The sequence below is a fragment of the Schistocerca gregaria genome, chromosome 3, assembly GCF_023897955.1.
Source record: "Schistocerca gregaria isolate iqSchGreg1 chromosome 3, iqSchGreg1.2, whole genome shotgun sequence".
In the NCBI taxonomy this organism is placed as follows: domain Eukaryota; kingdom Metazoa; phylum Arthropoda; class Insecta; order Orthoptera; family Acrididae; genus Schistocerca; species Schistocerca gregaria.
This window is the reverse complement of record NC_064922.1, coordinates 822233295-822257439: the sequence shown is the minus strand read 5'-3', so window position 1 is coordinate 822257439 and position 24145 is coordinate 822233295.

Below are 24145 nucleotides of genomic sequence, written 5' to 3'. Positions count from 1 at the left end.
ACGGGCGCATCCGCAGACTCCCAACAACACGATACACAGAATATGAAGGACTGCTACATAGTACCCTTCCATGGCTCCAGCAGGTCAAGAAGAATTTACCATAGGCTCGTACAAGTCCATCAGAAAATTTTAGCAGACAATCATACATAAAAAAAAAGATTAGCAAACGGTAAGTAGGATCAGAGAAGAAGTCAACACCGGGCGAAGCAGCAAGTTAAGTGAAGAAAGGAAATAGATCTATGGAGAAAAAAATGAGTGCGGCTTGAAAACTTTGAAGATTTAAAGCATCTTGCACGATAGGTTGTGCTGGAAAAGCATCTGTCACGTTCCGCAGTTAAATAGCACTGAAGTCAGCCAATCAGGCCACTGGATGCGTAAATTCAAACTGTCCGCCAGATATGGTGTCATCAAACGTATACTTCGTTTGGTTTCCTAAAACCGAACATGAAAGCGATACAAAAATTGGATATGGAACCCTAGTAAGGATCGAACCCAAACAAAAAGCTGAGTTGTCTCGCTTCTTCAAATACTGGTATCTGTAGATTTCTACGTGATACGGCGATCACTTTGAGGGGAACCGATGTTGGAAGCTTCCTACATGTCGGTCAGGGGCCTGAAGATGGCGTAATAAATCGCCAAAACTTGTAACCGAATATCCTTACAGTTTGTAAATTAGGCGACTGAAAGGTATTTTATTTGACCTCCTGTGCCGCAACCGTCTCTGACAAAGAGGGGGAAACAGAAACTAATTGCATCTGGTGAGCCGCTTGAATGTCCGTTCATAATGGTCTGATTCGGTAACTCAGTGTTAAATAACTCGGAAACGACGCAGCGTACCGAATTTTTTTCTTAAAAATTATTTTTCAGCTCTAACTGAACTGTAACATTCTTACAAGTTATTCAGACTGTTTGTGACCACACGGTATATATACACCGAGACGAAAGGCTTATCACTTCGTCACCAAACTATAAAAAAAAAAGTTACGACGATTAAGATTTCCGTTTACATTTGGATATTAACAGATATACTACAAAATGAGGTTATTTATGTCTTAAAACGTGGTAGAAGTACTGTAATAATTTCTGAGATGGTCTTTATGTGTTAAGTGTTGTGTTGTGTTGTATTGTATTGTATGTTAACCGGGAGCCTAGAAACGACTGAGAGGCTCCGTCCCCGCCGCAGCCGCAGTGGTCCACAACCCCACGACGACTACGGCAGTCAACTTCACGCCTCTGCCGCCCCACACCGAACCATTCTTTCAGGGTTTTTGTGCGGTTCGGTCCCCGGTGGAAGAGTGTAATCACTATGCTTGCGTGGTAGAGTAATGGTGGTGGACGCGTACGTGTAGAACTTGTTTGCGCAGCAATCGCCGACATAGTATAGCTGAGGTGGAATAAGGGGAACCAGCCTGCATTCGCTGAGGCAGATGGAAAACCGCCTAAAAGCTATCCACAGACTGGCCGGCACACCGGACCTCGACACAAGCCCGCCGGGGGGATTCGTGCCGGGGACCAGGCGCTCCTTCCCAATTCGGAAAGCCGTGCGTTAGACCGCACGGATAACCGGGCGGGCTATGTGTTAACTAGCCATTCTGCTTTGGGTTGGCCAGACTTTTTTTGTCTTGGAATTAAACCGGGTGAATACTGAAACGGTTCTTACTCACTGGCCCTGGTCGATGCTTTCCCCATTCATTGTCTACTCTTAACCTTTCAAAGAATGAAGCAAACTTTATGTCGAATATTTATCGTTACTGTTACTATCATTTTGCAGTTTCGTACTTCACAATTTCACATTGCTACCATTTCTTTAAAAATACTCTTAGCTTATAAGAATGTGGTCTACTGTCAGTTGAGTAAAAGACAGAAATACATATGTAGTTCAAGTTCACTTAAATCAGCATATTTGTTTACCATCCTCAGTTATCGGGAAAAAAATGTTCCATAGGAGGAATCGTTTCTCATTTTCATGGTCACTCCACTCGTTAAAGCGCAACTTTAATGTACAGCTCGGACAGCAGACAATCTGTTGCCATTAACGCATCGTGGTAGTGGCGGGCAAACAAAGCCGCAATGAAGCACGTCTCCCAATGGTAAACCAATAGCCAGCAAACAAAAGATCATTCGCAAACAATCGCTCGGTAAATCGCAAGCGCAAAATTTAATGCACGCGACGTAAACATTTGTAGAGCGGCGCAATGCAGCCACTGTTGATCGAGTAAATAAACGGCTGTATATGTTTGCCTCGCACGGCGGGAGTTCGCCCTGCTGAGTGGGGTGATCTGGAATTAGGCGGCTTGGTCGAGGGCAGTCACTGCCGCAATTGCTGACGCTCTATTAACGGAAAGTCTGTCAGTTACTATTTACTGTTAGCGACAATTTAGGAGTACAAAGATGTGCACTGTTATAGTCCTGAAATATCAGACGCTGATTTGGAAGATACCGAATTCAAATTTTGTTATGCGCATGCTGACTTATAACATGCTGCGTAAAGGAAACGATATAAAATATACGCTTATCTACGCAGCAAAGCTGTTTGTCAGACCGTAAGCAAAGAATATAAAGAAAAAGGTCATCATGATGGAACAACATGTTGCCTCATGCTAATCACGTGATATTTATCTATTATGGAACGTATATGCCATTTACAAAGTTAGAGGCAAGAATGAGAGGGAGACTTTCCTTCAGTTTTTCTCCTTCAAAATGAAGCACAGTATAATAGGTATAATTTGGCGAGAAAGTGTCTTACAAGCATATTCAGTATTTAATTTTATGCTTTACTTTTTATGCAATAAGGAAATGTGGTTTTGCCTTAACGAAACACAATTTTTCTTTTTTTACTACCATACATATTTCGGAGAAGTATTTTCATTTTCAGTGGGTTTTCTTTATTATTTGCTGCAGTGGATTTTATTTATTATCTGCTAGAATAATTGCCTTCCAAAAATGGTTCAAATGGCTCTGAGCACTATGGGACTTAACATCTGTGGTCGTCAGTCCCCTAGAACTGAGAACTACTTAAACCTAACTAACCTAAGGACATCACACACATCCATCCCCGAGGCAGGATTCGAACCTGCGACCGTAGCGGTCACGCGGTTCCAGACTGTAGCGCCTAGAACCGCACGGCCATCCCGGCCAGCTATTGCCTTCCAATTCGCAGATGACTTACTGGAAGGTAATAGTAGCTCTGCTGAAAATAACAGACAGACTTGTTAATGCTAATATGTAATAAGTGGGACCAAATGTTTCTGTTTCTGTAAATACTTATAATAATGTAAAGACTACAGTCTCAAAAAACCAGCAAATATCTAACTGCATAAGTTATTTTTACACTGTTCAAGAGATAATAAACGAAACCTACTGAGTATGGTGAAACTTCTCCGAAATATGTTTGGGTAGTTAGAGAAAAAAGATTGTGTTTGTTCAAGGCAGAGCCATATTTCGTCATGAAAACGCGGACATGAAAAGAGCTTCGACCAGAAAATATAACTTCCTTATTGCAAATCTAATTTTACTGCCACTGACCAGAAGTCAAGATGGTAAAAATATAACTGTCCCGGAAAATATTTACAGTAAAATTAAGGCGTGATTGAACCTCGTTAATGAACATCACACAAGTTGCTGTAAATGGCCAACGTTGACCTCGATGAACCTCTATGTCCACTTTATCGAACTAAAAGACACGCGAAGCACGTCTGCAGGAGGGATAGCAGCAACAGAGTTTTCTGTGATCTATTGTAGCTGTTCCAATGTAAAAAGATTATTTTATTACAACTGACCCGTCAATGTGGCCCACGGGTAAAACCGATAGGTAGTGAGATCAGGCTATGAGATGGCGAGGAGATCACACAGTCTCTGCTGAGTTTCGTCTCCCAGCCGAACGCCTAACGCACTTTTGACAAGGTCGTCAAGGCACTGTGTGCAGTTGCTAAGTCTTCCTGAAAATATTCTTAACAGTCGTTCACGTTCTGCGAGTTGATACACCACATATGATAAAACACTTTCTTCACTAGTGATCCACTGCAAGAATAACTTACTTATTACCTCGTCAAAGCTCCCGCTCGTCTTGTGCAGTACAATATAGTTTCTTTGATAATCAGTGTAAAAGCAACGAGCACTGTACTTTTTCATCCTGCATCAGTATACCATGTTCTCAAGTGGTGATTGGTTGGTTGATTCGGGGAAGGGGACCAAACAGCGAGTTCATCGGTCCCATCGGGTTAGGGAAGGAAGTCGGCCGTGCCTTTTCAAAAGAGCCATCGCTGCAGATGGCTTAAACGATTTACAGAAACCACTGATAACCTAAATCATAATGGCCCGACGTGGGTCTGAACCGTCATCCTCCCAAACGCGAGTGTTAAGTGGTGGCGTGTGAAAGCAATGAGCATTGCAAGCGTTCGACTTGCAACACTGGACACACGAGGATAATGGTTCACTTTATCTTTGGAATGTTCCTTTCAGCAGACATTAATTGTGATGCTCACGTTTACACTATGTTAGCGCTTGCAGAATGATACAACCACATTCGTGGACATTCGTATGGTTTTAGAAATCAAGAAGTACTTCGAACAATTTAAATAGCTCATACGGCATGTGTTAGGTGCAGATGGACGTCTGAGGATAGCGTTAGTGACTGCAAAATCGGCAATATACTTTAACTTCATAAACAGATACAATTAAATGGTATATAAAAAAAGCACTCCGTCTTCAGGCCACGAGTGGCCTACAGGGATCATCCGACTGCCGTGTCATCCTCAGTGGAGGATACGGATAGGAGGGGCGTGGGGTCAGCACACCGCTCTCCCGGTCGTTATGATGGTATTCTTGCCCGAAGCCGCTACTATTCGGTCGAGTAGCTCCTCAATTGGCATCACAAGGCTGAGTGCACCCCGAAAAATGGCAACAGGACATGGCAGCCTGGATGGTCACCCATTCAAGTGCCGACCACGCCCGGCAGCGCTTAACTTCGGTGATCTCACGGGAACCGATGTAACAACTGCGGCAAGGCCGTTGCCACAAATGGAATATACGCAACAGATATTTTATCGAATAAAGCTAAAAATGCAAGAAGTCCAAATGCAAAGATTGATTAGTTGAAAAAAGTGGAGAAGAGTTTCGCCGTATTGTTTTGAGTCCTCTAGCTGCCTTCTGTGCTAGGATTTCAGTGTGTACCAATATTGCAGGCATATAGCTTTCATCAAATTTACTGTGTTCTCCAGAAGATACGAAACATAGACGTCCGTGGAAGAGTGCTGCCTAGCACTCAGGTGCGAGGGAGTCACGGCTACTATTCAACAGAGGGCAACCAGGGCAAGACCTGTTATACGCTTCTGCCCTGCGTACCACAGATATTTCCCCAATGGACATACAATCGCCGAACACGGACGTAAGAAGACACTTGGCTCCACTCAACACAGCATCCCCAAAGCATCGAGACAGCATCAGCCTCGGGTCTATAGTCGCCGGCAGGCCGAAGTTTCCGAGCGGTTCTAGGCGCGTGACCGCTACGGTCGCAGGTTCGAATCCTGCCTCGGTCGTGGATGTATGTGATGTCCTTAGGTTAGTTAGGTTTAAGTAGTTCTAAGTTCTAGGGGACTGATGACCTCCGATGTTAAGTCCCATAGTGCTCAGAGCCATTTGAACCATTTCTACAGTCGCCGCCAGGAAGAGAGAAACCGGACATTCTGCAAGTGATGGCAGTTGTCATTCACCGGATCCACGGCTACAGCAGACAAAGACGTAAGTGCAAGTGAACTCTGAGTTTCTACGGCATGTCATCTTGATACCGTAGTGCAGTATTTTTAAGGTTTCTATGAACAAATTATTATAAATTACTGATAAACTGCGTTGCCATCGTTCCCCATAATGTTACCTAATCCTGTGTGGCCTTCTGAAGAGACCATATAGCTGCAGTTTTCAAGGAAACCACCCCATGACACAAATTTTTCTTCTTTATGGCCAGTAGCATAATGTATGTGTGATAACGGCATGATTATTACTTTCGATGCACCAAGTAGCTGCTTATAATAAGCATTCTTTATTCACGATAGACTGTTTCCGATTTATCGCCATTTTCAAATATGTCTAAATTCATGAGACGCCTAAGTGGGGTCGGAAGAGTGGAACTTCAAACTGCTGCCACATCGTGATTAACATTACTTTACAACATACTGACGTCATTTACCGTCTTACTAAAACAGTGACAGTTATGAGACAGTCCACTAACGACTTAATATGGACGTCACATCAGTCCAGACGGTCTTGCCAGTGGTGATAAAGCCGAAACAGTCTGTCGTGAATAAAGATTACTTATTATAAGCAAGTATTTGGTGCCTCTAATGTAATACGGCTTACCTTACAAGAAAGATTAAGGAAAGGCAAAACCAGGTTTCTAGCATTTGTAGATTTAGAGAAAGCTTTTGACAATGTTGACTGGAATACGCTCTTTCAAATTCAGGGGTAAAACACAGGGAGCGAAAGGCTATTTACAATGTGTGCAGAAACCAGATGGCAGTTATAAGAGTCGAGGGGCATGAAAGGGAAGTAGTGGTCGGGGAGGGAGTGAGACACGGTTGTAGCCTCTCCCCGATGTTATTCAATCTGTATATTGAGCAAGCAGTAAAGGAAACAAAAGAAAAATTTGGAGTAGGTATTAAAATCAATGGAGAAGAAATAAAAACTTTGACGTTTGCTGATGACATTGTTATTCTGTCAGAGACAGCAAAGGACTTGGAACAGCAGTTGAACGGAATGGACGGTGTCTTGAAAGGAGGATATAAGATGAACATCAACAAAACAAAACGAGGGTAATGGAATGCAGTCAAATTAAATCGGGTGATGCTGAGGGAATTAGATCAGGAAATGAGACACTTAAAGTAGTAAAGGAGTTTTGCTATTTGGGGAGCAAAATAACTGATGGTCGAAGTAGAGAGGATATAAAACGTAGACTGGCAATGGCAAGGAAAGCGTTTCTGAAGAAGAGAAATTTGATAACATCGAGTATAGATTTAAGTGTCAGGAAGTCATTTCTGAAAGTATTTGTATGGAGTGTAGCCATGTATGGAAGTGAAACATGGACGATAAATAGTTTGGGCAAGAAGAGAATAGAAGCTTTCGAAATGTGGTGCTACAGAAGAATGCTGAAGATTAGATGGGTAGATCACGTAACTAATGAGGAAGTATTGAATAGGATTGGGGAGAAGAGAAGTTTGTGGCACAACTTGACCAGAAGAAGGGATCGGTTGGTAGGACATGTTCTGAGGCATCAAGGGATGACCAATTTAGTATTGGAGGGCAGCGTGGATTGTAAAACTCGTAGAGGGAGACCAAGAGATGAATACACTAAGCAGATTCAGAAGGATGTAGGTTGCAGTAGGTACTGGGAGATGAAGAAGCTCTGACAGGATAGAGTAGCATGGAGAGCTGCATCAAACCAGTCTCAGGACTGAAGACCACAACAACAACAATCAAGTATGTCTACATTGATGAGACGTCCATACAGCGCCGTAAGAATGGAACTGTCTAACTGCTGTCACATCTTAATTAACATTATTTTGCAACATACTGACATCGTTTACCATCGTATTTAAACACTGACAGGTATAGGACAGTGGACTAAGTTTACCATCGTATTTAAACACTGACAGGTATAGGACAGTCGACTAAAGACGTGATATAGACGTTACATCAGTCTAGACGGACTTGAAAATGGCGACAAAGCCGAAAGGGTGTGTCGTGAATAAAGATTACTTATTATTAGCAGCTATTTGGTGCATCTAATGTAATAATCGGAACGGCAAGTATTTAGGAAGGGGAGGATGAGTAGAGGGTTCTCTTCCTGCCACATATTTACGTATGAGACGAGTATTTTATGAATAAAACGTAACAAAAAATTCATTACGTAAGTATAATTTTTCGTGGTGGTAATGAAAACTTCGTGACCACCCGTCGTACATTGGTTAGATGGCAACTACACGTTAGCTCTTCAACAGCTGCAAGCAAAGGCATCGTACATGTTTTCCCCAGCAGGGGCTACGGAGGAAAAAACGTCGATCGTAAAAGAAAAAGAAATGCACATGACAGCTGAGCTGCGATTGGATGGTCAACAACAAAAAGATGACTCAGTTCCCCGAGTCCTTGGGCAGGTAAAGATACGTCTGCCCTACCAATCTCGCCCGTGTCCCTTCCCGACACTACCCTGCTGTGTGTGTGTGTGTGTGTGTGTGTGTGTGTGTGTGTGTGTGTGTGTGTGTGTGACAAACAAGTGAAACGAACTCGTTAGGCAGAATAAACAGAGCAGCGGCGCGGGGCCGCGCGCCCCCGGCATACTAAGCGGCCGTGTGCAGGGGGCGTGGCTGCCCGCCGGCGTAGGGGACTGGTCGCCGCTCATTTCGAGCCGTCGGCAGCCGCCGTGACCACCGTAATCAGCGCGGCCTCTCACGACACCGGCCACGCGCCGCTCCTTATAATCGCAGCGCCGCTCGGGCTACAAGCCGGCCGTAGCGGAGTACACTGAGGTCCAGCTGTCTTTGTGATACACACGGTGTTTCAGGAGGAATCCATATCATGGAAATGGATGTACGTATGTTCCACATCACCTCCTAAACAACCGGACTGATTTCAGCCACACGTGGTACACAAATCACTTACTGTATGGAGGGAAGTGCTGCGCGAGTAACAACTATCTATAAAAGCCGGCCGTACAGGATGTCAAATTAAATGCCTTTCAACCGTCTAGTTTCCAAACTTATTTTATTCGGCTACCAGTTTCAGTGTCTTACTACGCCATCTTCAGGCCTCTGACCGACGTGTATGAAGATTCTGCCTCGGTTTTGACCAGAATCGAGGTAGAATCGTCCTACACGTCGGCCTGAGACCTGAAGATGGGGGAGTAAAACGCTGAAACTGGTAGCCGAATAAAATGAGATTGGAAACTAGACGGATGAACGGTATTTAATTGACGTCCTGTATCTAGCATAGGGACGCGGACGAAGGTGAAAAACAAGTGTAGCTCATGACGTGACAATACACAGTCTTCATTCGACCAGTATCTCAGAATGAGTGCAGTTTGCGACTTTTAACAAACTTCAAACATTATTTCAAACCCTTACGAATCTTACCCTCGCTGATGACCTCCGCAAAATCACGAAAGCCGGCACGGTGTGACCGAACGGTTCTAGGCGATACAGTCTAGAACCGCGCGACCTCAACGGTCGCAGGCTCGAATCCGGCCTAGGGCATGGATGTGTGTGCTGGCCTTAGGTTAGTTAGGTTTAAGTGGTTCTAAGTTCTAGGGGACTGATGACCTTTTTTGATAATCATGAAAACAACTAATTTTATCGCTTACTACATTTTCGCTGTAACACTGCCGCATCAGGCAGGACATTTCAATTTATTACTTCTTTGCAACTACCTGAAGTCGCAACCACATTTGACAAGTATCTTTCTCTCTTTCTTTCTTTTGCTACCGCCTTTATCACGCATTCTGCGCAGAGTCGGCAGGGTTAAGTACGGATTTGGCAAGGTTAATTTTAAGGGGTGGCCTGATGCCCTTCCTACCGCCACCCCATATCCCCCGGGATGGAAGTAGTGTACTCCAGCTGTCTGCGTCTAGTGTAAGACATGGAATAGTGCGAATGTTTTTCAAATGTCTGCGAGTCGTGTAACTGAGGCGGGACGCAGGGACCAGCCCGGTATTCATCTAGTAGGATGTGGAAAACCGCCTAAAACCCGCATCCAGGCTGGCCAGCACACCGGCCGCCGTCGTTAATCCGCCGGGCGGATTCGACCCGGGGCCGGCGCGCCTACCCGAGTTCAGGAAGCAGCGCGTTAGAGCTCTCGGCTGTCCTGGCGGGTTAAACAGTATCCACGTATGCTGCTGAATATATCTACAAAATTATGTCATTGTACAACACATAGTTCAAGAGATTTGATGTTAACATTGAGACGGCCCAAAACGGAACTGCAGTATGAAATTGCTAGTGACATACATGGGCGACGCCATGAGTAATGAAGTCCTTCTCAACCCCTGGAGAGAAATAATTTGAGGGAAGAATGACCAACATTCTGTTGGGGCACGGATGATTGATAGAGAATGGTGGATAAGAGGGTATGGAAGACTAAGCGGGGTTAAGGAGGCGATGGACACAGATATGGAGGGAGAGGAGACGGACACAGAGCGCGGTGGTGATTGACACAGAGAGGGGAGGAGAAGATGGATAGACCGAGGGGAGGAGGAAATGGAGAGTAACAGGAGGATAGATAGACAGAGGAAGATGCAGTCGCCAACGTACGTTTCGTGTAAGGACTATAAAGATGAGAGATTCGGGCTCTACAGAGGCATATAGACAGTCGTTTTTTCCGTGCTCTATTTGCAAGTGGAAGATGAAAGGAAACGATTAGTAGTGATAAAAGGTGCACAATACAGTGGTTCGCGGAGCACGGATGTACACATAGACGACGAGATGGAGAGAGGGGGCGCGGGGGGGGGGGGGGGGGGGAGAACAAGAGATGTAAGGAAATGGAAGAGGACGAGATAGACAGAGGGAAAGTAGGAGATGCGGTGACAGTGGAACGGTGGAGGAGATGAACAGTGAGAGGAGGTATGGAAGATGGAAAGAGAGGGGACAGAGTACTAGATGGACATAGACTAGGGGTCGGAGGAAATGGACAGATAGGTGAGAGAGAAAACGGACGGAGATAGAGAGAGGGAGCAAGGAGATGGACATGGAGGGGTGGGAGGAGGTGGTGAACAGACAGAGGGAGAAGGACTAACAGAAGGTAAGAATAAATAACTCACACCACGCCAGATACTCAGCTGGCAGCAAACATTTTAGAAAGTGGTAGTGTAGACTGATTCGAATGAACCATGACCTTTGACTGATTCGAACCAATGAGAACGCAGGCCGCTAGAATTCCGTTGTAACGGCATGACATGAACGAGATTTTACACTTGCTTCTGGGTCCTGTTTTGGAGTGGTAGATGTTCCGGCGAAAGACGGTGGTGTTTCAGTGCTTCTCTGCGCTGTCTAGTACAACTGGGTGCGAATTCTGGCACCTACAGCCCTTATCCGTGCAATTCTTTCTCGTTGTTTTTGTGGTTCCTGTGTTACCGAGATGTTTTCTACTAACGTTTATTCAAAATAACAGCCTTCCGTGTCATGTATCGATAATTTTCAACAGAAGTTTGTTATTCCTTGGTGATCCGTTCGGATCCATACGCGCACATGGGTGGCGGTATCCGGCTATAACTGTTCCATTTGTGAATGTAAATGTCTCTTAGTATCTGTCTCGTAAAACGCACAGGAAACACTGTGTTGTTTTCATTATAACTTTCACCATCTCATTATAGTACACCATTTGCTAACTTGTGCATCGCTTGTACTAATGATTTATATTACCCATGTGGGAATACAATTTCGGTGCTATTACTTCCAACATTATAACATTCATTGTCCACATTTTTCGTACGCATATTCATTGCAGTAAAGAATTTACTTTGCCGACACACATGCAGGGTGATTCCCTAAGAGCGCGCAAAAATGTAACAGGACATTAAGAATGCTCCATTGAACAATTTGTGGTAGGGAACCTAGTGTCGGAGAAAGCAGCTTAAGGAGATATGAAAATAAACTTGCCTACCGCTTTGCCTTACGTTACTGTATTCCAGCTTATTTACAACTAACATGCTTACAAGTTTACACGTATTGTGCTGTTTATTTACATGTACATTCTTTATTTCCTGCAAGAAAACAAGGACGACGAGCATGATTACAGGAAGTCATGATGCAGGTTTTGTTCACTTTATTTGTCCATAAGCTAAGTCTGGTGTCTCGTATTTACATTGTCCCATGACAGAGCGTACTGTGACTCAACGACAGACCCACTCATTACTCAGTGCTGGTCAGAGACGTACATCAAAATACGATGGGGCATTATCGGTATAGTACTTCCTGGTCGCTAGATTGGAAGAGGAGGTTATATTCCATGGCCTGCGAGGTCACCTGACCAGAATCTCCTTGATTATTTCCTATGGGGATATCTAAAGTCACTTGTGGATGAGACCCTTGCGGGTAAGGAGATGGAATTAGTTGCCAGAACTGCAGTTGCCTGCGATTTGATTCGAAACCCACCAGGATATTTGTCAGGTTACGTCAGAATCGTCTTCGCCGATGCAATGCTTCCATTGAGGTTGATGGCTGTTAGTTACAGCACGTTTTGTAGATACATTACAAATGATACGTTCATTGTGTCAGTGATGGTATTTGCAGTATATAACATAATGTCGTGTGCCTAGGGCCTCCTGTCGGGTAAACCGTTCGCCGGGTGCGAGTCTTTCGATTTGACGCCACTTCGGCGACTTGCGTGTCGATGGGGATGATGATTGGGAGAACACAACACCCAGTCTCTGAGCGGAGAAAATCTCCGACCCAGCCGAGAATCTAACCCGGACCCTTAGGATTGACATTCTGTCGCGCTGACCTCTCAGCTACCGGGAGCGGACGGTATTTGGAGTTAAAAAATGTAAATAAAAAAGTACACAGTAATGTGATGTTATTCCTATTATCTTCTTAAGCTGGCCTGTCCGACCCTAGGTTCCGTATCTCAAATTGTTCAGTGGAGCATCGTATACGTTCTGTTAAATTTTTTCACGCTCTTACGGAAACACCCCATACAGCCACGTCACTGCGGTCATTCACACTGATGCGAGGTAGTCACCTGGGACGTAGCTCCTTATTTCTGTGTAGTCTGGTCTGAAAACAAAGCACCTATTCACTTTGCAATGTACGAGTCAGCTATCTTTCGTAATAGTTCTCAGCAATAAGGGAAGCATGGTGCTCTGCGGTTCCTGAGATGCTGCTTGAGTAGTGGTTCGATAATTTTCAAGTCCAGCACAGTTCGCTATTCAGTAATTTTGCAAGTGGTAACTACAAGGTACGGCAAGCACGATTGCCTTGAGGGAACTGAGCCCTTTTGGTTAAATAAGTCTAAGACACGTTTGGACTTTGTTTAAGGAGTATGTATTCATAGTATTCTATCTGTGTTAAATAAAGAAATAAAAACACACACGTAATACTGTTTCGCGCTTGCGAACATTCTCCAACGTCAATACGTAAATTTTACAACTCATTCTGGGATATGCAGTAGACGATATATCGTCAAAGGACGTTCGCTTCCAAGAAATAGAAAAAGTCATAGATGATGATCTAATGGAAGGCGGGTAACATCGTGCTTCCTGAAGACTGAAGCGAGTGGAAAAGTATAGAGGCGGCGTTTATTCAGCAGTGGATGTCACCTGGTGGTGGTGGTGGTGGTGGTGACAGCAGCGGTAGTAGAAGTAGGGGTGGCGGTGACAGCAATGACGGTGGTGACACTGACCATGCCGACCGCGAAGATGACGATACGACAACGATGTTGATGATGATGACAACAATGATTATGATGTGATGTATTTTCAACTCTAAGAGATTACAGAAACATTGTTAATGTAAGTTATTTGTTAAAAATGATATAAAATGATAGTTAATACATGAAGTAACCTGTTTCGTTTTCGAAAGCGGCATTTCAATGCGCCCCAGTGTTGGCGCCCACTGGCAATGGTTATTGGTAGCAGTGATTCGAATTCTGTCAAGGACCACGCAAGCGGTTAGGAATTCTGCCGTGCTGTGAGTAGTTTGGTCCACATCTCGTGTTGTTTGGGTGCGCGCCTAGGTTCAAAATGGTTCAAATGGCTCAGAGCACTATAGGACTCAACATCTTAGGTAATAAGTCCCCTAGAACTTAGAACTACTTAAACCTAACTAACCTAAGGACATCACACACACCCATGCCAGAGGCAGGATTCGAACCTGCGACCGTAGCAGTCCCGCGGTTCCGGACTGCAGCGCCAGAACCGCACGGATACCACGGCCGGCCGCGCCTAGGAGAGCGCCGCGGGACGCCACAGGAATCCTAGTGTGCGTGGGCGGCAGTTGCTGCCTATGTGTCCCAGCTGCGAAAACAAAGCAGGCACCGCGGGGCGGGCAGCCGCCTACCGCTACCGAGCTGCGCACGCCAACGTCTCGCTCACGCCCATAACGATGTCTTCTGAATTCGGGCTTTTGCACGGCACAGTCACGTGGAGCACAACTTGCTGCGGGCTGCGTGTCGTTTCCATTCAGGGCAGTGTCAGCGTTTGCTGACGACGATGTTGTCTACGGCAAAGCACCGACGATGTACAATCTCAAGAAAACACCAAAAATAACTTAGATCAAATTTCTACTTGGTGTAATGTGGATAACTGCAAGATAATGAACTGAACTCCGTACGAACAAGCCTCGGAAGGCTCAACGGCACCGACCGAACGCCGTGTCATCCTCAGCCGATAGGCGTCACTGGGGGTGTGTACGGAGGGGCATGTGTCCAGCACACCGCTCTCCCGACCGCTATCAGTTTTTTGTGGCCGGAGCCGTTACTTCTCAGTCAAGTAGCTTTTCAACTGGGATCACAAAGGCAGTGCCAGACAATTCCCCGAGACATGGCAAGTTTGCAGATGACATGCTGTCAAAAAAAAAAAACGAAAACGAGCACTAAAATAGCTACAGTTCAATTAGCGATGTAATTTTAAGGTGAGTGTCCAAACAAAACTAATCAAATTGTAAATATTGTATTTCTTAGGCCTACAGTAATTAAATTATTACAAATGTTATATTGTACTTTACAGAAAATAAAAAAAATTAATCCACAGAAGATGACATATTGGAGTCGAAATATGTCTGAGGAAATATAAAAATAAAATAACTGTGTTTGCATAATACTAATTTCCAAAATAACCCAGTTTTTAAATCGCAAACATAGAAGAACGAGAAGAAGAGCTACAATCCTTAGTAATATGGGTATAAAAGAACCCGTTTGTATGTGATTAGAGTATGAGTGGGTAGCTTTTGGAACACTTCACATCATTGACATTTTCATAGGTGTTACTTAGCGATGCATAATGAGACTAACACAAAGAGTCACCACTGGGAAAACCAGTATGGTCGGTCTGTCTGTCTGTCTGGATGGGTAGGGTGCGAGTTTAGCTCTGAAAGTTATACGGGTTTATTATCGGCGACGCAGCTTTGGAGTACAGGAACTCGGCAGTATCCCAAGCAATATGAAAGTCATGCCGCCTTTTGCGACAGTATAAAATCTTATCTGGTCTAAATAAAACTTATTGCAGTCTCAAAAACGGCGTAACTCACATATTAGTCTTAAAATTGTGACTACCCAAGAGGGGCCTTGAAAAAGAAAACGACAACATGTCAGGAGCTCCCACTGACTCGCAAAACAGACCACTCGTTCAATGTCTTTAATTGCATTTATGCAATCGCCATATTAATTCCGTCATTCGCAAGAAACTTTATACCTCTAATTCGGCTTCCAGATGGCATGAGTTGACTTAATCTCAGTTATTCCATATAACTTGGAAAAGTAACAGAACTACATAACCGAAATTACTTAAATTAATTTATTTTCTAAGTGCCATTTACGTCTTTTATCGGTCTTGAGTATTGGTTACCTTCGAGATTGGCCGTGGTGAGCTGATTTAGTGAAGAATGCATTCCGGGAGACAAAGACGCACCTTACTTCGTTTGAACGTGGTCGTGTAACGGGGCTATGAGAAGCTTGATGTTCGTTCTGTGATACTGGAGAAAGACTTGGCAGGAATGCAGCCACTGTGCATGACTGGCAGCGGTGGTCACGAAAATGTACAGTGCAAGAAGACTGTGCTCCGGACAGCCACGTGGCACTACCGAGAGCAAACACCGCCGTGTTCGGCGTATAGCTCTTGCACATAGTATTGTACCTGCATCAGCACTCTGAGCAGCAACTGGCACAACGAACTGTTACAATTCAGTAACTTCAAGAAGAGCTACGAGCCAGAGGATCTGTAGCGTTCATTTCATTAGCACCAAACTACCGCCATTTGCGACTTCAGTGGTGTCAAGCGAGAGCTCATGGTAGGGCAGCATGGAGGTCTGTTGAGTTTTCTGACAAAAGCTTGTTCTGCCTCGGTGCCAGTGATGGCTGTGTGTCTGTTAGGAGGAGGACAAATGAGGACCTGCAGTCAAATGGTTCAAATAGCTCTGAGCACTATGGGACTCAACATCTTAGGTCATTAGTCCCCTAGAACTTAGAACTACTTAAACCTAACTAACCTAAGGACATCACACACACCCATGCTCGAGGCAGGATTCGAACCTGCGACCGTAGCAGCCCCGCGGTTCCGGACTGCAGCGCCAGAACCGCACGGCCACCGCGGCCGGCCGACCTGCAATCAACCTGTCTGCGTGCTAGACACGCTGGACCTACACTTTGAGTGGATGCGACCTCGTATGACAGCAGCAACACTCTCGTTGCTACATCACGCACCCTGACTGCAGATTTGTACGTCCGTCTGGTGACCTGACCAGATGTGCTGTCATTCGTGAACAGCATTCCTTGGGGTGTTTTCCAACAGGATAACGCTCGCCCACATACTCTTATGTAACCCAGCATGCTCTTCTGAGTGTCGACGTATTGCCTCAGCTTGCTCGATCACCAGATCTGTCCCAAACAGAGCACATATAGGACATCATCGGACGACAATTCCATCGTCATCCACAAACAGCATCAACCGCCTCTGTATCGATGAAGTGTACCGGGCATGGAACTCCAGCCCACAAACTGACATCCAGCACATGTAGAACACAATGCTTGCATGCTTGCAGTCAACAGTCTGACGGCTACACTGGTTATTAACGAAGACGTAAGACAGCAAGGTCCAGTTATGTAATAACTTTTACCAACGGCCTCTTTCGTTTAGTATGAGGCAGTGGTAATAGTTGTCTGTTAAAACCGATCTTCTCTCCAGGTTGTTTCTGAAGTCGTCTTAGACAGACCTTCCGGGTGTTCTACTCTGCATCCACACCACGACGAGTAGTTTCTGCTTCTTGAGTTCTACAAGTACTGTTATTGGGTAAACATGAATAAACACACATTCTCTGAGTTAATTCTATTAAATATGTTCCTATCAGGGGCGTTCAAAAAGAAACTAGCTGGAGGCATAATTACAGAAACCACTACCTGAACGTTAAAAGTACTGACCTTGGCTGTTGAGACTCTTGTCCCACTGTGACACAAGGCGGTGAATGGCTCTCTCATAAAATTCCCGGGGCTGCGATGTTAACCAGTTCCGCTCGTACAGCTGGACGTCGTCGTCTGAGGTGAATCGTTTACCCCTCAGAACCTTTTTAAGAGGACCAAAAATGGAGTAATCACAGGGGGGAGATATATGGACTGTATGGGGGGTGGCCGAGAACCACCCATTTGAATTTCTACAGGAGTGCCGCGACTGTGTTGGCCGTATGAGGCTTTGTATTGTCGTGGACCAGAATGACCGAATGGGTGAGATTGCCTGGTCGTATTGAATTGATCACTAGGCGAGGGATGATCAAGTTTTGCGATTAACGCTAGGCTTTCACTGTTGTCCCGTGCTGGAGGACGTGAATCAGAAGGGGGGCCACCTTGGTCAAAGAAGAACGTCAGCACAACCTTTCCTGCAATCATGTGGACGGCGACGTCCACCTATATGTGCAGAACTGGTTAACATCGCAGCCCCTGGAATTTCATGAGACAGCCATTCACCGCCTTGTGTTACAGTGGGACAAGTGTCTGAACAGCCAGTGTCGATACTTCTAACATGCAGGTACTGAGTCTGTTATTATGCCTCCGGCTCGTTTCTTTTTGAACGCCCCTTATATATATTTGGAATTTTAAATTTTGCTTTTATTACTGTTGCATTCCACCACTTACGAGCTGACCAGCTGTATTAACATTCATTCGATCTCCTTTTCCTCTTTTACAGCACAGTATCATTGATCTAAATTTCTTCAGCGAACTTCTAAGTATTCATAACTTTTGTTCGCAGTAGCTTGGGATGAACTAAATTGGTAAGGTCGTCATGAAGTCAATTTTATCATGGGGCGTTTATATCCTGTACATGAGTTTTGAGGGAAATAAATTGGATTTTTATAGACTATAGAGAGTTTGTGAGCGATTTGTTATGCGAAGTTGGACTTTAAAAATTCCTACTAAAACCAAGTGGAAGTGGTGAAAGTAAAAAACACAGGAGTGTTTCTGTTATGAAATACATAGCAAGGTTACAGCATACAGCCATTGTTGTATAGTTTATATGTGTAAGCAGCAGTCAAGGAAGTGAAAGCAAATTTTGCCGGCCGCGGTGGTCTCGCGGTTCTAGGCGCGCAGTCCGGAACCGTGCGACTGCTACGGTCGCAGGTTCGAATCCTGCCTCGGGCATGGATGTGTGTGATGTCCTTAGGTTAGTTAGGTTTAAGTAGTTCTAAGTTCTAGGGGACTAATGACCACAGCAGTTGAGTCCCATAGTGCTCAGAGCCATTTGAACCATTTTTTTTGAAAGCAAATTTTAGAACAAAATCATACGTGCAAGGTGACATGGTTAAAGAAGGCAGAACAACTGTTAACTGGATTTGGTAGCCCAAAATTCAGGGAATGTAGAGTAGGTGTAATAAGAAGAATAAGATAGCTGTAATGAAGAATAGCAGGAAGAATAAATGAATTAAAAAGAGTCTTTAAGGCAACTGCGAAGACCTTAATAAAGACATACCACTCATACTAAGACCTCTGCTGTTTCATCTGATTAGACGCTCTAGCAAGAGTTGTTTTATTGCTTTTAATACGTTGTCGAAGGAAAATTGTAAGCTAAATTTTGGAAATTAGTGGTAAGATCGTGTGGGACCAAACTGCTGAGGTCATCGGTCCCTAAGCTTACACACTATTTAATCTAACTTAAACCAACTTACTTACGCTGAGGACGATACACACACACACACACACACACACACACACACACACACACACACACGCCCGAGGGAGGACTCGATCCTCCGATGGGGGGAGTCGCGCGGACCGTGACAAAAGGCCTGAGACCACGCGGAAATTTTTTAGCTAACCTGAAGAAGCCCCGTGAAGGTGAAAGGTGGTGTTAATAAAAGAATAAGTTGCCACCGTAAGTGTTTTTGTGGTATCATGGATCGATATCACCCTGAACGGCGCCTCACAGTTTGCAGACAGTCGCCAATAGCGATCGCAGGGAGACATGGCGGATCCAATGATGCTCGCCCGCTGCGCCACGCCTTCAGCATCTCTGTCTACGAGCGCCCTCTGCCGCTGCGATACAGGCTGGTTGACAGCAGCTACACGAATAGTCTGTGACAGTCTTCAACAATCTTCAGTTTTGACAGTTCGCCTGTGCATTAGGAACGAGAGCTTTGCACTGTACGATACTCCTAATTTGCTTGTTTGTAAGAGATGGACTTTATTGCTGTTTGTCCTTTTGTATAGTTTCTTCACAACGCTTTTAGAAAGCTACAAGTTACGTAAAACTTAATGTTTACCGTAATCACTTCTGCTGATGTCCAGCAAATCTTAATGTTTACTGTATTTACGTTTTTGCTAATTATTTCTGTTGATTTCCTGTTTCCTTATGAGGACAGTTGCTGCATAAGTCTGTAGCTCACCTCTTCTTATCGTTGTGTATGAAGTAGAACAGCATTTTAAAATCAAATATTCCACATACAGTAGCCAACGGCCTTGCAGCAATGGTAGCACAAGTCCCTGTGAGATCACTGAAGTTAAGAGCTGTCGGGCTAGGCTAGCACATGGATAGATAACTGTCTAAGTGCCGGTGCTGTAGACGAGCGGTTCTAGGCGCTTCAGTCCGGAACCGCGCGACTGCTACGGTCGCAGGTTCGATCCTGCCTCGGGCTTGTTTGTGTGTGATGTCCTTAGGTTAGTTAGGTTTAAGTAGTTCTAGGGGACTGATGACCTCAGATGTTAAGTCCCATAGTGCTCAGAACCATTTGAACTACACTCCTGGAAATTGAAATAAGAACACCGTGAATTCATTGTCCCAGGAAGGGGAAACTTTATTGACACATTCCTGGGGTCAGATACATCACATGATCACACTGACAGAACCACAGGCACATAGACACAGGCAACAGAGCATGCACAATGTCGGCACTAGTACAGTGTATATCCACCTTTCGCAGCAATGCACGCTGCTATTCTCCCATGGAGATGATCATAGAGATGCTGGATGTAGTCCTGTGGAACGGCTTGCCATGCCATTTCCACCTGGCGCCTCAGTTGGACCAGCGTTCGTGCTGGACGTGCAGACCGCGTGAGACGACGCTTCATCCAGTCCCAAACATGCTCAATGGGGGACAGATCCGGAGATCTTGCTGGCCAGGGTAGTTGACTTACACCTTCTAGAGCACGTTGGGTGGCATGGGATACATGCGGACGTGCATTGTCCTGTTGGAACAGCAAGTTCCCTTGCCGGTCTAGGAATGGTAGAACGATGGGTTCGATGACGGTTTGGATGTACCGTGCACTATTCAGTGTCCCCTCGACGATCACCAGAGGTGTACGGCCAGTGTAGGAGATCGCTCCCCACACCATGATGCTGGGTGTTGGCCCTGTGTGCCTCGGTCATATGCAGTCCTGATTGTGGCACTGACCTGCACGGCGCGAAACACGCATATGACCATCATTGGCACCAAGGCAGAAGCGATTCTCATCGCTGAAGAAGACACGTCTCCATTCGTCCCTCCATTCACGCCTGTCGCGACACCACTGGAGGCGGGCTGCACGATGTTGGGGCGTGAGCGGAAGACGGCCTAACGGTGTGCGGGACCGTAGCCCAGCTTCATGGAGACGGTTGCGAATGGTCCTCGCCGATACCCCAGGAGCAACAGTGTCCCTAATTTGCTGGGAAGTGGCGGTGCAGTCCCCTACGGCACTGCGTAGGATCCTACGGTCTTGGCGTGCATCCGTGCGTCGCTGCGGTCCGGTCCGAGGTCGACGGGCACGTGCACCTTTCGCCGACCACTGGCGACAACATCGATGTACTGTGGAGACCTCACGCCCCACGTGTTGAGCAATTCGGCGGTACGTCCACCCGGCCTCCCGCATGCCCACTATACGCCCTCGCTCAAAGTCCGTCAACTGCACATACGGTTCACGTCCACGCTGTCGCGGCATGCTACCAGTGTTAAAGACTGCGATGGAGCTCCGTATGCCACGGCAAACTGGCTGACACTGACGGCGGCGGTGCACAAATGCTGCGCAGCTAGCGCCATTCGACGGCCAACACCGCGGTTCCTGGTGTGTCCGCTGTGCCGTGCGTGTGATCATTGCTTGTACAGCCCTCTCGCAGTGTCCGGAGCAAGTATGGTGGGTCTGACACACCGGTGTCAATGTGTTCTTTTTTCCATTTCCCGGAGTGTATCTAAGTCTATTGAACACTGTTGACAAGCGGGGTGCACTCAGATCTTGCGAGGCCAATGGAGCAGCTACGTGACTGACAAGTAGCGACTCCGATCACGAAAACTGACAACAGCCGCGAGAGTGGTGTGCTGAGCACGTGCCCTTCGATATCAGCATCTAGTGACGCCTATCGTTCAGGATGACATGACGGTCGATCGCTCCCATTGGAGCTTCCGAGGCCGGTTCTGACGGGGAGACAAGAGCGTGGGAAATACGGCTGCTGTACCTGATGGCCTAATGGCGTGGAAGAAATTTTACAGTAGTAAGAATAGTGAGGAGTGAAACATCGAAGAGTTGGGGACGCTAAAGTGAAAGACGCAACAAGATTCTGCCCTTTAGAAAATGAGCTTACTAAGAGACGTAGGCATAAGATTTTAATTATCATCTCCATAAAATAAAGTTTAAATTCTTTTATTTTCTTCAGGTACGTGACTGCAGCCCCGGTACACGTCCAAATCCTCTGGCAGCAGTACCGTAGCAGGCTGCTGAAGAAACCCAAAAACGGTGCAGACCACTGACGAAGGGGACAGAAGTTGCGCCATTTTGTGTTACGTGAACCAGGACAGCCGACATGCACAACAACAAAAAAAGAGAGAATACTGCATTTCTTCAAGAATTTACGACTACCTTTCGCCGTTAGAATAACATTGGCGCAGGTTTGTAGAGCATTCTTCAATAAAATGGTCCTACTGGTACCACGCGTTGACAGCGAATTATATCTGGAGCACAGTACTGATTAGAAGTGAGATGTGAACAGTGGAAAAACCATAAACAGAAGGAACTAGAAAATTGTAAATATGCTGGCAAACAGTAATTTAAAAATTGAGCGGATTAAGTAAGAATTAAGGGAATACTACACACGATAAATGAAAAGTCTACAGGAAACTTAATACAGAAGTATCTTGGCATTGAAAGGAGTAGCAAAGAAAAGAATATCATAAGTGTAGATCAAGTACGGAATGTTTAAAACACGTCATCCATTACAGAAGGTATCCCAGGATGAAGAGAATGGGATCAGATAGAAAGACAACCACAGAACAACCGAAAGAGTGTTGAGTATTTGGAACAAAACCGAACTGGACTGCTGATTTCCATTACAAATATTTCTCATGTCAATTTTTTTCGGGCTGCGACTGATTTTGAGACTGACTTGGAGACCATGCTGGAAAAGTCGTTTGGGAGTCTGTGTATGTTAGCGCCGCTGTAATCTGCGAGTGCTGAGCTGATGTTCCAATTTGGACCCAGATAACGTTGCAAACGGAGACCACTCGGCCATCCACAAAAAAGGAGACGCGGCAGGCAGGGATCGCTGTAGGCCTGGTGCGTGCGCGCCTTTGCCGCTGCCGGCGCGGCTGGAATCCGGTTAGGAGCGACCCTTGTTTTTCCAAGGCAGCCGTCACCGCCGCGCCACCAGTAGAAAGTGTTGAAAGAAGAGCGGAACGTGGGGGAGGGGGCTAGGGAGGGAGCGTGGCCTCTGAGGACAGCTGGGCTCTAGCGCAGCCAGCAGGTGGCCGGGTCAAGGACCACTTCATCTCCAGCCGCTGTGTATACTGCACTCTACAGCTAAGCTACTTGCGGCTCACTCCTGTGTCACTGCGCCCTCGTACAGACACTATTTCCGGGAATCTAATGTCCCTTTTCAACGATCGACTTTTCTGTCTCAATTGCCTATTCGTGACAAGTGAGTCTACCGCAGCGCCCTTTGAGGAGAAAAAGCGCACTTGTAAGATGTTGGCCCCAACAATCAATTCGCGATAAAATATAGCCCGTAATTCTGATTCTGAAAGTACAGCTCTTAAATTTTCGTGCGCACCGATTGTGACTAGCTCCACCCCACTGCACCCGCCTAATGCCCGATAGCCAAGCACTGTACAGCGGAATGAATAAGAGGTTCGTGTTTGTAATGTCGGTGAAGCAACAAGTGGTAGTGCTTTGCTCGTTGTGTCAAAGTGCGCAGTTTCCACACTGTACCTGTACCGGTTGTGTCTTTGCTTTGAACCGTTTTATGATGCGATTCACAGATGCAGTGCAATGTTAATGAAATGAATGAGTGTGTCATTAAAGTAGTTGTTTAGTGCTAATCAATTAACTGTGTTGTGCGCTATTTCGTTTTGATTGAAAACACATTATTAAGGCGAAGTTTTGCAGGAGTTGCGCTATTCTCCAATGTGATTGGCCAGACTAAATTATAAATCTCAAATCCATTTCGTAATAATTCAATTGCTTACGTCTGTTCAGTTTGAGTTCAAGGCATTTATATAATAATACTGAATACAGAAGTGCGTCAGTATGACATATTACGCACTATGTAAGTCAGCAGTCTTTCGTGGTCATTGTCACTGTGTTTGAAATCTTCTGGATTGTTAGGTCGCGTCATAGTGCTGCAAACATTCGACGTTTTCATTCCTTTGCTGGGATCTTCTTCAGGATCTTATTGTGTCTACTGCACAGTGGACAGTCAATGCCTAATCTACAGGGGACACCACAAGATCCTGAAGAAGAATACAGCAAAGAGGTCGAAACGTCGATCATTTGAGGAAATATGACGCGGTCTAACAACCCAGAAGATTTTAGCTTCATATTGCACACACTTTTCGAGTAAAATAACACATTCACAAACAATATTTCAATATCTTTGTCGTTCCGAGAAAATACGTTAACTTCCGATGCCAGCTGACGCCTCCAGTCCCCTGTTTCTGAGAGTGGTGAAGTATGCAACATAAATGGATCCTCAGAACTCCACACTCTGTATAGTCAACTCACCACCGAGGGC